Source organism: Eulemur rufifrons, chromosome 17 (genome assembly GCF_041146395.1).
Source record: "Eulemur rufifrons isolate Redbay chromosome 17, OSU_ERuf_1, whole genome shotgun sequence".
NCBI lineage: Eukaryota > Metazoa > Chordata > Mammalia > Primates > Lemuridae > Eulemur > Eulemur rufifrons.
Window position 1 is genome coordinate 44,167,650 of NC_090999.1, and position 12,393 is coordinate 44,180,042.

Consider the following 12,393-nt stretch of genomic DNA (forward strand, 5'->3'; position numbering starts at 1 on the left):
GCCCCTACGAACCGCCCTCCTGGCCTGAATCTGTCACCTGCAGATTTGGTCCCTGCCTACCAGCATCTCAAGTGACTAATAATCTCTGTGTATGGGGTACCTGAAAAATACGCCCCAGGCTGAAGACTAGCGTTCAGGCTTGTCAATGCCTGGGGCTCTCATGTAATATGTCTTGCTTCATCACCACAAGAGTTTTATGAGGTTGGCCTTGCTGGCTCCATTTCACAGATGAGAAAATTGAGAATCAAGGTCACATAGCTGGCAGACGACGTAATAGGATTTGAACTCATATCTGATTCCATCTTATCAAATGCCTCTGGAACATGTAAAAACAAAGATCCCTGGACATGAAATGTACAAGAGGCAGTGCTTTATTGATATCTTGGGAGCTGGTATTCTGAGAGAAACTGAAAAGCAAACATTTCAGATAAGGTTTGATTTGCTAGTTCCTGGCGACAATAAAATTGTTAGTATGTGTTTCCCTCTAGCTAAAAGGAAGTGAGTACATGTGGTGTTTGTTTTTCCATTCTTTAGATACTTCACTTAGGATAATGGTCTCCATTTCCATCCAGATTGTTGCAAAAGGCATTAAGTCATCCTTATGGTCCAGTAATATTCCATGGGATACATATAACACATTTTGTTAATCCACTTTTTTACTCTTATAATACTTTGAAATAAAAAATAAATAAAAAAATACTCATAAACAACAACAAAAAAAGGAAGTGCGAGTTGTTGCTAACAGGGTTTGGTATAAGAGCGGAAGGAACATAGCACAAAAAGGGAAGCAGTGCCATTGAAGATGACCTACTTGCTGTGTGGCCTGGGACAGTCCTGTCTGTCTTTGGAGAGATTTGATTTTGGGCAGAGAAGGGGAGAGAGAGAGAGAGAAGGGGTGCAGAAGACAACTGTTAGCAAGACATCGATAGCCTTTAAGGGCCCCAGGGGAGAGCATCACCTCAGTCAGAAAGATGGCAATACCACCTAAATGCCAAAGTCCCAGAGAGGAAAAAATTAAAACTCAAGAAAATAGAGGAGAGAAGGGATTTGGAAATACCTAACAGGAGGGAAAAAGAAAGATTTTCCTGGCTCAGGCCCTCTTGGATGACCTGGGAAAACTGGCTTGGGAATCCAAATGGGGTGAAGTGCGTCCTGGTACCAGCATCACCTGGGAACTTCTTAGTGATCAAATGCTCAGGAGGGGGCCCAGCCATCCGGGTTTAAGTGACCTGTCAGGTTTGGATGCACCTGTCTTTGAGAACCACAGCTCCAAGACATACAGAGGTGACCTCTAGACAAGTGAGAAAGAAACTTGCGCAGGTACAATGATACATTTATCCATGTGATGATTTGATTAATTAATAGCCACGTGCCACACTTCAGACTGTGTGGCACACAGGAAGATGACATTTCCTAGCTTCCCTTGCAGTCAGACTGGGGCCATGTGATTGGGTTCTGGCCAATGGAAAGTCACGGAAGTGAGGTCATCCACGTCAAACCTGGGTCCTGCCAGCCCCTGAGGGACTCTGAGAGATACACTTTCATTATATAAGCAACTAAGATGGGGGGGGGGGGTGGTTCTCACAGCAGCTTCTTTTAATTTCTCTGATTACTATAGACTGTGAGCAAAAAGAGGACAAGGGCCAGGCACGTGTTTGCTTGTGATTATATCCAGGGAGGGTCATCCTCCAAACGCTAACTGAGGCTGTGGCACTGGGACCAGTCAACCCACACAGACAGTGACCTCAGGGCTGAGTAGGCCCCGCAGGCCCCTGCATGGCCAGGTGCTAACCATTTAGTTGGGGATTTGCAGGAGCTCCAGGGATTCAGAGGGCAGGGCATTGCTGGGGCAGTGAGGAAGAACTTCACTATTTTAACAACCCACACAGCCACACTGGTGCATGCACGCCGATTGTATCACTCATGTTTAGCACAGTCATGGCACAAGTAGGCAGCCAATAAATATAGTTTTGAATCAAAACCAGATAATTTGAACATAATGTAGTTAGGGTCCTCATTGAGCATTGAGGATATAAACTACAGACACCTGTTAGGACTCCCGGCTGGTATAAATAGTCTGCGGAATCTAGAGACATCCACGTGGGCTTCGTTTGACCCGTCTCCTTGCTCTAAAAGTTGGATGGCGACCTCCTCATAGCGTGGTGAGTCTTTCATTGCGGTTCCGAATTCTTTCGGTGTTTAACTAAGCTCCTTTCCTAAACATGCGCTCATATATACATAAATACAAGGACGTGGATACTGTTTTAGGGGGCTCATGGGTCCTTTGAGCTCTACCTCTGGGAATGAAGAGTAAAACCGGGAGGAAAGCTGTTCTCGGAAGCAGGTAAGTGGGAGCTGGGGCCGATTTGCCTATGTGCAAAGAGTGTGTAACTCATAAAACCGAGACGTAAGAGGTTTCCGTAGTATCTATAACTTCGTGATGTTTAATTTTCCTGTCTTCTTGTTTGTAGTGCACAGCAGTATAAACTCTTAAAACAGAAAAGGGCTTTGCGGCTTTGTGTAGAAATTGGTATTAGCATTCATGTCATAATTTGTAAATTGAGTTTGACTTATATACAGGGCAGTGTATAAAAATGCTGCATAGTATGCCCAGGCACTTCCTTCTCTGTCTCGGCTGCTGCTTAGATACACAAGGGGTTCTTCACGCTGCCAGACCCTGTTTATTTTAACACCCACCAAAGGGGAACCCGTCTTCCTGTTTCCCCACTGGATATAAAAACTGTTTGCTGGTGAATCCTGTGGATCTGATGGGAGGAATTTCTGGCTGGTGGGAGGTGGAGTGATTCACTTCCTGATGTTAGTGAAGTGAGAAAAATCTCATTCATAAATGTCCTCTCACTTGTAGCAGCTTTAGCTTCAGTAAGTTTTCATTACTGGAACATTCCAGACCCTGATGAGTCTTTGGCATGGTTTTGAAGATGTGAGGACACTTGCTATTCCACGGGGGCCTGTTCAAGGAATAGTGGCCACTCCAGGGACCTGAAGTAAACAGTCATCCTGAAGCAGAGGTCGAGGTGATGCTAGACAAAATGAAGTGGCAGTTTTTTTTTTTTTTTTTTTTTTTCAAGTTAGCTTTGTCTTGCTGAGGTTAAAGAAAAATGTTCTGGCTGCCCTGCTCTGTTGCTTTCAAATGAGCTTTAATTTTGTCAAGTCTGAGAACTGAGTATTTTAGGGAAAGGACTCTAGAGACCTTCTGTAATTTGCAGGTGAGCCTGAAGTCTTAGGATGTGAAGGGACTTGCCGAGGGTCAGTGGCTGTACAAGGGATGGCAAAACTTTGCACCTGGTGAGGGCAGGGTTTCCATGGAGAGGCGAAGTAGAGCAAAGGCAAAACACGTGGCCAAAGGAAAGGGTAGGGGTGGGTTCAGAACACCTAGGCAAGAATTTGTGCTTAATTCCGTGAGCCATAAAATACTACCCAAGGTCTCTGAGTATGAGAGAGAGGCCACCGGTGCCAGGATTTGTCCAGGAGATAAGCCAGGAGCTGGGCAGACTTGGTACCTTTGGTGGGTGTGTGGAAAAAAGTCACTGCTCAGTAACTCTGCCTTGGGCCTCTCATGCGTTTGGTGCTCAGGTGCAGGGCAGTCTCCACCCTCCCACGCCAGAGGGATCCCATCCATACGCAGTGGGCTGGTGAGGCTGAGGCTCGTGAGGCTAAGGGAGGTGAAGTGGAGGCCAGGGGCAAGGGCATACACACAACTGGAACCAGGGAGGATATTGAAGTTCCTAGAATTGTGACCAGTCAGGAGCTGAGGAGCTCATGGGATTTGGAAATCCTTATAGCGTAGCTCATCAAAGCCGGGACACGAGGGCAGACCCCCAGTCTCCAGAGAAAGAATCACAAAGAACACAAGGGCACTGTGTTTTACGCCCATCAACTCAGAGAGGTTTGGTTACTCATACCCGACCTCACATCTTGACTCTGCAGACGCTGGTGCTAGGACGTGGGGCCCCCTCTTCCATTGGTTTTAATTGCATTCATATAAGAAAAGGAATGGATAGTGGCCAACATACAGTAAGTCCTCAAAAATGTTAGGTGCGACCACCTGGCGATAATGATGTCGTAATCGGCAGTAGTAACCCACTGCTATCCATTTTCACATTAGCAAAGAGTCATTTCTCATATTAACCTGGCACTGAATAGGGATATTTTGATGGAGGGTAAAGCTTTTAAAGGCAAAATTTTGACGGGCTGGCTGGAGGAGTGAGGGTGTACCGCTCCTGAAAAACGACTCATTAGCTGGTGAAAGGAATGCTCTGGGATGACTCAGCGGAGGAAGTGAGCTGCACAGTAGATAATGAGGGAGAACTTCCTCCCCAGCTGTGGACTGGTGGAGGTGTAGACCAAGCATCAGTGGCCAAGGTGGTGAAGGGATGAGGGGAAACGGGGTGGGATGGACACCCTCAGCTAGAAGCGGAGCCGGAACCTCATACCGACCAGGAACCAGTGCAGGAATCGGCATTCCAAGTCCCTCCTAAAGGCTCTCTGTGATGCCCCGTGAACAAGTTTATCGCCCAGAGGTGACATTTTAATACAATTAAAACAAGCCTTGACATGATTGAGCCAGATGGGGGTGGGAGATGGGGATGGTCTGTGAACTCCAGCTGCTCTGCAAGGTGAAGAAATGTATATAAATTCTCTAAAACGCCTCAGTAGACCAGTAATTGTGGATTTTGTGTAGTTCTAATGAGAAAGCATTTTAGTTTGGCAAACACATCAGTGCTGTGTGTCCCCAAAGTGCAGCGGTATTTGCCTGCTTAGCTTTTGAACTCCAAGAAGTGGCATAGCAATCTCCTGTAATCACAGGAGATTGCAGATCTCCAATGGGTTTATACAAGAAACGTCTTAGCACATGGCTTAGGAAAACCTCACACTCTAATTATGTGCTGAAAAAGGTCATTGGGTGGAATTTCCTTAAGAAGGATTCCAGTGTTTCCTACAGAGAGGCCGGCAGGCGGAGGCCATTTTGACAGCCTGCTGTAAAGCCAGCTTTTTTGTGCAATTTCCATGGAAAAGTGGTGAAGAATTCTGTGGCCATTAAGTCTATGTGAATTTGGAGAGCTGCTTCTAGCAGGAGGGCTTTGATAAAAATGAAAACTGGGTAAAGAAAATTCTAAGGATGCATGTGGAAAAAATGGGAAGATATTGAAGATTTGAAAATAAACAACACATTTTTGGGATTCATGTGACTACAACTCTATTGTGTGGTTTCTTTGATGTGCTGGGTCCTTGGACTGAAAATTTAAACTCATCTCACTGTGGCCTTTGGAAACAGAGCACTAAGCCTCTGTCATGCATGTTTATGCTGGGGGAAAAGAGAACAGAAGATAATTGTATTCCTTAATATTCACACTGTTTTTGGATTAGAGAGGATGAGCTCTCATTAGAGAAGGGGTATATCTGTGTCACTTTTCTGAATCTCATACAGAGTGCAGTGACCATGCAATCATCAGCAGGTTGCACAAGGCCACTAAGGCTAGGAGAAGCAGTGGATAGGAACTTTAGGTGTGTTGTAGGTGCCTGGAATAACGGCAGGCAGCAAACCCATATGTGTCTATCTCTAAGACAAGGTCTAGTTGGTATGAGCATGGGTGAGTGAAAGGGTGGGTCTTATTTCAGTTTTTTTGTTTTTGGCCTAGGGGATATGTGGATAGACTTACCTGGCAAGGAAAAAAAGTTCTAGAAAATTTGAGGTGAGTAGATTCTGTATCAGAGCATGGACCCTTTGCTAGATGCAGCCGCCAGTGAAGCTGTCTTCTAAAATAACCTTAAGACTTTCCACTTACTGTGTATTAACATACCTGTTAGCATTTCTTTTTCTACTAGAATAAGACTTCTTAGCTCTAGGGTCCAAAGCTCTGGTGCCCTGGGGACTGGCTTCCAGCTTTAAGCATGGCATTCCTCCTCTTCAGCCAGCCACACTGCTTCCCTCCTGCTGCTGACAGGACAATTATCGATCATCTATTAAGTATTTCTCGCCTCATCACATTCTCCAGTTGCTTTATTCCTGGTAGTGCCTCAGCTTTTCTAGGATGGAAAATGAAAGGCTTGTTGCTTGGCCCTGTGGAAGGTTTTCCTCTTTGCTGGCACAGCCTGTAGAGTACAGACCACGGTGCACAGTCCTAAGTGCTGTTTGTCAAATGCATCTAGTTGTCTCGACGTGTGAGCTGCATATCCTAGCCCCCTGGTAGTTGCGAGAGGTCTGCTAAGTAGGTCTGGCTAATGAGTTGTGAGCACAGTGACATGTGTCACCTGTGAGTCAGAGTATTACAGTGCCAATGTGAGACCCTCCAGAGCTCTCCCTTCTCTCTGGGATGGTGACCTGACATTGTAAACAGAGCCTTTCTGCCAGCCAATGATAAGAAACCCACATTGCTTTAAGTCATTAAGATTTTGGAGTTATTTGTTATTACAGCATAACCTGCCAATCCTGACCAATTTAGGGAGTTACCTTTTATGAAAATTCAGAGTCTTTCTCTGTCGTGGGGGGTAGCCTGCTATGATTTTAGAGATTACGAAAAGGCCATTCTACCTCAGAATATTGCCACTTCCTCAGAGCCCCCTCTCTGCCCCCTGAGCTTACCACACCTACCTGAAGCTATGTGGCCTAGGGCAGCTCACTATTTGTCTTTCTGAGCCTTTGTACTCTAACTTTAAAATGGAAAGTTGGACGAGATGACTTCCAGGACCACACACAGTTGGCTTTCCACTGTGCATCTCAAAGGTAGATTGGTCTCCTAGGCACCTATTCTGGTAGGGCTACAGCCTGAGATGGGATTTGTGGAGTTCGTGGATCTTTCCCTCTGCTCATTCTATCTTCAAGGTCTTTGCATGTTTTATTTCTTCTGCCTTCTTTCATCACTCGGCTTCAGGGAGCTTAATTGCCATCCCCCCAGAGAGGCCTTCCTTGTCACCCAATGTAACACAAGTCACTCACTTGAGAGTGACTCTATCACTAAGTTTCATTTTCACCGAGGCCTTTAACAGTGCTCGCATTGGTCACATCTAGTGGTTATTTTATTGTTTAGAAAATCGACTGCCTTTGAAGCAAGGAACTTGTCTTTTTCATTCCTGGCTATCTCCCCATTACTTACAACCAAACCTGGCACATACAGCCTGCAGTTAATCCTGGTTGAATTAATGCCTCCTGTGCTAGGGGCTGAGGCGGCAGCCTGAGCAGTGCAAGACCAGCCCTGGTGCCACAAGCGGCAAGCTGCTGCCCGTGTGCCAGCTCTTCTGGGCAGAGTCTGCACACCAGTGCTGGCTTGTTGGGAGCATAATAAAAACAAAAGCATTTTCTTTGGTGGTTCCTACAGCTGGGGAATCAAACTGCTAGAAGGTCCTGCCATGAAGGTAGAGACTGGGTATTTGACAGCAGCAAATGCACAGTCTGTCTGTGAGGAGCAGGGAAGCGAGTGGGCACAGGCAGAGCTGGCTTAGGACCCTCTGGGAATAGCAGCACCCTCTGCGGTTCTCTGCCTCTGGCTGTAGAGGCCAGAAGTGAATGTTGCTTTATTTATTAATATTTGTTTAGAATGATTACCCTTTGAAGGAAGAGCTTTTAAAGAGATATATGTATTCCCGAGACTCCTACTGTACATACTTTGCAGTGAATTTCCAAGTGGGCACATGGTGAGCATTGGTGTCATAAAATCTTGGTCGTCTTTTTATTACCCATTATCTCTTTTTTTCTACATATGTCTATTCAGTAATAGCGAGAAAATGAAATAACGCCTGTTCAACAGAATCTCGTTTGGTTTTGTATGGAAGAGTAGACTGGCTTGTTAAGTAGCATCCAAATTGCTCCTCAATGAGATGGCAAGGGTCAGTTTGGAGGCAGGCAGACTCCCTGCTTCTCCTGCTTTTTCCTTTGGCATGAAATACAGCAGTCAGATTATTGAAGGACTGGTTTTTAGAGTCCCTGGCTTCTTTGGAAACACCTATTCATTGCCAAACATCTGGTCTTTTGGGTACTAATGATATAGTCCAACAACCTTACATGAATGTCAGGCACAAAGCTGGCTAAGCAACTTGGGGGGTCAACTAAATTGACGAGCTGTGTTGATATAAGCCTCTGAAGAGTGGATGAATCCAAATGTGTGATTCAGAAATTAGGATTAATTTATTTTTTGAAAATATGGCTTTTATGCATAATGCATTTTACATTTTCTTCTTCCAGAATATGGAAGAAATGGATGATCTACTGACTCCTCCTTTCATACTCAAGCCATCTCTAGCTGCATTAGAGGACTTCCCACCTACCAGGGACTTTGGTTTGTGCATGATACGGCTGGCAAGCCCCTCGAGGCTGCTCTCGGCATCATGCAGAGGATTGGTTTCAGCATACTCTCAGCACAAGGGCCAGTTCATTCAGGCCTCACTGTTGGCAAAGCCGCAAATTGCTCTTTTGTGGGGGTTGAGGAAGTCACAATTGGCCATCTGTTCCTTGATGGACACAACAAAGAGGCAGGGTGGCCCCTTTTTCTTGAGCTCAGGACAGGAATTCAGGAGCTTTGCCTCCTGCCTCCAGCTCTCCCACTAAGGGGCTCTCCCGTCGGAGTCAGTCAGTCAAACCCTCTGTGACTCAGCTCCTTCCTTTGCAAATTGAGGATGGTCAGATTTATTCAGGAGCTGTGAGGCATGTTTGAAAAGGTCTTTGAAAATGCCAGCTTATGTAGAATGACTGGCTAAATTCTATGATTTGGGAACTGGAACAAAGGTTGGGGAATTTCCCTTTCTTGGGTGGAGGTCTGTGGCTTTCTGCACAGAAGTAGGGCTGGTTTGGCATAAAATTCCCCTGATTCCTTCTGCTTCCTCTTAGGACCTGGGTCCCATGGTAGAGTCCTGTGCTTGTCATTTCAGTATTTTCATTTTGGTTGGGATCCATTGCTAGAGACCTGGTGTGTTCTTTTGGGGATATCTTCTCATTCTGATTTTTGATGCTTCCAGAGTTTTTGTGCTGATTCCTTCTCATCTGGAGCAGCTGTTTCTTGTTTTTGGATTTTATTTAGTTTAGATGGGGTTTTATTTTTCCCTTCTCACTCATAAGTGTGTGTCTGTAGCATATGTTGGGTAAGGACCTTTGGCTTTGCTTGGGGTACTTTGATGAGGAAGTAGGAATGAAATAATGTCCTTTGCAGCAATATGGAGTGAACTGGAGACCATTATCCTAAGTGAATTATCTCAAGAATGGAAAACCAAACACGATATGTTCCCACTAATAAGTGGGAGCTAATAGATGAGTACACATAGGCATAAAGTGATACAAAGGACATAAGAAACCAAGAAGAGGGGAGGGTGGGCATGGGATAAAAACTTACCTCTCAGGTCCAGGAACACTATTCTGCTGATGGGCACACCATAAACCCTGATTTAAGCATTATACAAGATATCCATGTAACAAAAACACTTATATCCCCTTAATTAATAGTTTGAAACAAACAAACAAACAAACAAAAAAAGAATCCTCCCAGTAGGCCCTGTCCTGGCAAAATAACAATGAAAGGAAAATGGTATCTCCTTATCATGATCAATCTTATGATGACCTGTGGTGACACACGACAGAATAGAGAGCCATACAAGGAACTTAATTGTCTAATTGAAACAGACTTAGGAATGGTTATGATTTTCTCATACTTTCCTATAATAAGCTGAGGTTTTCCCTGAAAGAAATACCAGTCCTTTTTAAGGCAGGAAATAAGGTGTCTCTTAAGACTAAATGAGGGAGATACTTCCTCCACTACTCTCAAAGGTGACACCAGTGCCATGGGGTTGGGGGAGAGGGAACTTCTGAACACAGTAAGGTTAAGGATTGAAGCTCCTTTGTCTGAGGTCTTCTAGCACTGGGGTGCAGGTGTGGCATTTTCTTTGGCATAATGTGACTGTGTGTGTGTGTGTGTGTGTGTGTGTGCACATGTGTGTACTGAAAGCACAGTGTAACTAACTGTAGTAGCATCGGAAGCCCACGCTACAATGATATCGGGTAAATAGAGCTGCAAGTAACATACAGGGAGAGAGACTGTCTCCATTTACTGGAAATCTGGAACTCTTCATTTTAATCAGCAGAGATGCAGTCTCGGCCCAGGTTCACTAGGAAACAGCCTAAGGCAAAAGCCTATGTGCTTTCCTGTACTTTATGGAGGGTGCGCCATCCCAGGGAAGCAAGGGCAAGGAGAAAAAAAGATGTGAGACAAACAAAGAGAAAGAGAAAATATAAAGGGATGTGACTGTCACTGCATGAATCACAGCTGCGCAGCGGACTGCTTGGTCACTGGGATGTCTTCACAGAGGCTTCATACAGAGGTGACTCAGAACCACCTGGCCCCTGTACTTGTGGGTTATGTAGCTGTCAGTCTGGGAAGCAGCTGGAGAAGCCAGGGCCCCTGTGGGTCCAGCCAGCCAGTGCACAGCTTTCTCATTGTCAGTTAAGGAATGGAGTTCTGTTGGTCTACGGTGGGAGCAATAGTGGCAGTAGCAACAGCATCAGCAGAAGTCTCAGCTTTCCAACTATGGGAATATCTTGAGCCATCATTAATGCTTCTGGGCTAGGAAGCAAGAAAGGAGGAATGTGTCTGAGGCCTATCTGTAGGGGAGTAGGTGGGCCTGAGACTAGTGCCATGGGTACATGCTTAGATGGCCACAGCTCCTGTAGCTCTTTATTCAGCAAATAAGAACTGCATCAAGCTGTTGGGATGCCCAATCTCAGTCTCCCTCAGAGGGAGGGACATGCCTAGTTCCTTGCATTTTCCCTAGCAGTTGACAATGATTGTGCTTGAGCTTCTAGATCACTTATTTTCAACAACATGAAGTAATGGTTACAGCTCTGACAACAGCAGAAAATATGGCCCGTCCATGGTGGCCGCTGATTGATTTTGCATTTTTCTTTCCATATGACATCACCAGGTCTGATTCCCTGCTGAGTCAGCACCCCTGGGGTGTTGGACTTATCACAGGAAGGAGAAGACAGTCACTCATTCTTTATAAGGAAGCTTGGAATCATTTAATTAGAATAGATAAAGAAATATGAACTGATTTTTATTTTTTAGGTTTTTATTTGTTTTTGTTTTTTGTAGAGATGGGGTCTTGCTATGTTGCCCAGGCTGGCCTTGAACTATTGGGCTCAAGCAATCCTCCCACCTCAGCCTCTCAAAGTGCTGAGATTACAGGTGTGAGCCACTGTGCCTGACCAACCTTTTTATATCCCAAGTTAGTGAAAAGGGACCTATCCAAGATCCATACTCATTCATTCAGCTTGATCAAATTCCTGGGTATGAGTAAATTCCTTTGTCAAGGTAAGTAGAGAGAACCCAAGAAATGGAAGGATAAAGGAAAGAGGAATTATTATTTAAATGTTCTTTGGTAGTGATTTTATTGACATTAGTACAAATGTGATGGCAGGGATTATGACTTGGTAAGGCTCAGCACGTGTATTGAGACATGTGCATTCCAAGTATTCAGTGTTTGGTGGCATGTGGAGTACACCTTAACCACTTAGTCAAGAGCACTGGGATACACCCTCTTCCCCATCTGTAATGTGTTAATTCATACATGCCATGCTATTTTGAGGAATAAATAATTGTGGAAAACCTTAATGATAAAATACCATATTATGTGAATGGCAATTTTATTTTCTCAATCACCAATACATACTAATTGAGTACTGAATTGAGTTTTAAATGGTCTTTGGTTTAGGCCCAAACCAGGGTTTTTATCTTGATGTTATGTATGTTTAAACTTTGAGGTTAGATTCAATCAATGAACTTTCCATTTAGAGTATCTGGCATTTCTCCCATGAGCACCATCAATTCAACATAAAACAGCAAGATTAAAGTTCTTATGTCAAACACTTTCTGTCTCGAGGACTTGGTTTGTCTACTAGGTTTATGATACCAGCAGAACATCTCATTCATGATCTGTTTAACTGGTCTAGTCATCTTGGTGAATTTACAGCTGTGGCTACTTGAGAGAGTGATAGTATTAGGCCACAAAATAAATTATTGATTTGAAATGTGTATCGATTAGGACCCAATCAATAAAGAACAAGAAAATACATGTTTTTGTGTGTGAAGAAGGAGTTTATTGTTATTTAGGGATGGAATGACAGGTCTCTGGGTTTTATTTGATTCCTGTTTTTCTATGTCTAGGCAAGACTGCCACTTACTTTCTGTAGCATCCTGTGGCATTGATCATCCTGGTTCATAGTGAGGCTATTTGTTTTGTATCACTCGCTTTTTCATGTAGATTTTAATCTGCTTGAGGTCAGTGATGGTTTGTTGTATGCCTCATAGGATCTTGAATTTAATAATTTATGCTTTTGATTGCATGACAATTGAAATTTCTAGTAAACTATCCAGGGTTAGCAAAGGGTCCATT